This window comes from Orycteropus afer, unplaced genomic scaffold (assembly GCF_000298275.1).
Source record: "Orycteropus afer afer isolate SDZICR_OR568_19922 unplaced genomic scaffold, OryAfe1.0 scaffold00209, whole genome shotgun sequence".
NCBI classification, from domain to species: domain Eukaryota; kingdom Metazoa; phylum Chordata; class Mammalia; order Tubulidentata; family Orycteropodidae; genus Orycteropus; species Orycteropus afer.
The window spans coordinates 1594733-1597599 of NW_006921796.1; positions in this window are offsets into that span (position 1 = coordinate 1594733).

The window sequence follows — 2867 nt, forward strand, 5'->3', positions numbered from 1 at the left end:
ATGTAAATGGAAGGGATGGTGAACTTCTGGGTTATGTCCTTAAAAGTAAGCTGTGTGCCCTTTACTTCCTTTGTTTCCCATCCCATAGATTGGAAAGTAGATGTGGTGAGCTGATATCAAACCAAAGGAGGGGGCAGCAGTCTAGAGGATGGTGAAGAAGCAAGATAGAAGGAATTTGGCATCTGGGTGACCTTGTGGAGTAGGGCCACCTACCTCACTGGACTCTATCAGCTCTGATTATACATGAAAAATAAATGGTCTAGCTTTTTAAGCCACTGTAATGTTGGTGTCTATTAAAAAAATAAACAAACAGCTAAATTAATATTCTAAAATAGAGGCACACTCAGTCTCTCTTTAGTGTTAGAGTAAATAAGATTATGGGCTCTGGAAACAGGCAGGCCTGGGTTTGAATGCTGACTCTGTCAATTACTAACTAGTTTTGTGACTTTGAGTATATTGTGTCAACCTCTCTGATCCTCAGTATTTTCATCTGTGAAATGAGGGCTCTACTGTCTACTTCATAAAGTTACTATTTATTTATTTTGGATATAAAGCACTTAGCGCAGTGACTGGCACACAACTGCTCAAATAAAGGACACATATGGGTAGTATTGGAGAGTAGAGTTTGAACTTTAGTTACAAATATAAATCTCATACATGTGATAGCCTAAGGTCTACATTCAATAACTTTTCATTAATCCAATGAATTAATTGAGTTAATTAATTCTTACTATGTACAAGACATGTTCTTAGATATGGGAGATATATCTCCTACATACTGTGGTAAAAACAAATATAAATAAAGCAAAATGCTGCCTTCAAGTATTTTATAATTTAAAAAGAGGGAAGGAAACAGGAACAATCAACTAATCCATGGCAGAGCAAAATAAATGTGAAAAAAGAGTAAGAAGCAAAGTGCTGGGAGCAAGGAGAGGTTGTACCTAAATCCAACTGAGGTAGGGTTGCCAGAAAAAAAATACGAACATCTAGTAAAATTTGATTTTCAGATAAACATCAAATGAAATTTTAATATAAATATGTTCCATACAATACATGAGACATAAACCAGAAAAACGAAACTCACTGCTGTCAAGTCAGATCCAACTCAGAGCAACTCTTCCTTGGGTTTCTGAGGTGGTATCATTACGGAAGTAGATTGCCCAATCTTCCTCCTGAGGGGTGGCTGGTACATTTGAGCCACCAGTCTTCTGGTTAGCAGTCAAATGCCTTAGGCACTAGGCCAACAGAGCTCCCACATGAGACAAACCAAAACACTAAAAAATTATTCACTGTTTCACTCCTTGGAGAGCTCAATCATGGGAAATTAGAAGGACTGTGTATGCACAGGGAGACAGCTCAGGGGGCAGGAGTGCATGGAAGGGAAGGACACAGGGAAGAGGTAACTATGGGGAGGAAGTGGGAAGAGAGCTGTCACACTGTGGGAAATTGCATTCAATGTCATGAGACAAAGTGTATGGGAGCTACTGTATGGAAAGTGAATTTGCTCTGTAAACTTTCACCCAAATTACAATAAAAAAATTTTAAAATTTATTCATTGTTTATGTGGTATTCAAACTTAACTGGGAGTTCTGCATATTTATTTGCTAAATCTGCCTATTTTAAACTGGAGATCAGGGGAGTCTCCAGGGGAGAGTTGGCATTTGAACTCTGCCTTAGGTGTAATGAATAGGATTTCAAAAGTGAATTATTTAAGACTACTCCAGGCTGAGAAGACAGTAAGAACAAAGGATGAGGAATGTGAAAGTATCTGGAACATTTTGGTGGCTATGTGTTACAGTTTGGCAATTCGTCTGATTTGGCCATCATCTTGGGAGTCAGCTAATATTGAACCTAGTGACAGATACAGAGAAATACGCAGTCAGGTTACAGAATTCAAAAACTGGGATTTGGGATCTCTAGCAATGTGACAGTCTGCAGTGCAGTGAGTTACTTGGTATGACTTTTCTAGCCATAGTCTTTGAAACTCCCACCAGATTACTGGGTGGGACAATGTAAATAAGGTATGTAGAACTCTGATGTTGGGATTGGTTAGTTTTGTCATTCTGCCAGGCTTAAAATGAGCCCTCCTACAGGCAGAAAGGAGGATCTCACTGCTGTCAAGAGAGAAGAGCTAGAGATGAAGTGGAGTGTACCCTTGGATCTGAGATCTTTGCTCTGGGCCTCCTTGGCAGAGACGACCCAGCAGATGACTTGGCAGAGACCCGGCTGAGAAACCAAGAGGCACGAGACAGAGCAGCGGGCTTTCTGGCCAACAGAGTGAGAAATCTGAGTGCCTTTGGGCAAGAGGTTTGCTGGAGGAGTGGGGTGCATGTAGGTGTACCTACTGGCAGAGCTAAAAGAGCTTTGTAAGACTTGCCTGAGCAGAGCAGAGGGCAGGCCAAGAGGCCAAGGGCCAGAGAGGTGAGCCTAAGGGTGTGGCAGAGGGAAGATTGTCCTGATTGAAGAACTGTATCCTGAATGCATTCCTGATTCTAAATTGTAATCTGCTACTTTCCTAATTGGGAGCTCCAGTGGCATAATGCCTTAGGCACTTGACTGCTAACCAGAAGGCTGGCGGTTCAAACCCACTAGCCACTCCTCTGAAGGAAGGTTGGGCAATCTACTTCTAGCCACTCCTCAGAAGGAAGGTTGGGCAATCTACTTCTGCAGTGATACTGCCTCGGAAACCCAAGGAGGGGTTGCTATGAGTCAGGGCCGACTTGACAGCATATAACGACAGCACCTCCCTAATAATCATGAGTATTGTCTATAAGTTTTGTATGGCTGTTGCAATGAATTATCAAACCCAGCAGAGAGGTAGTGAGTGCCATGGGAGAGAAGGCTAGTGTCAGAATTAGTAAAAAGTT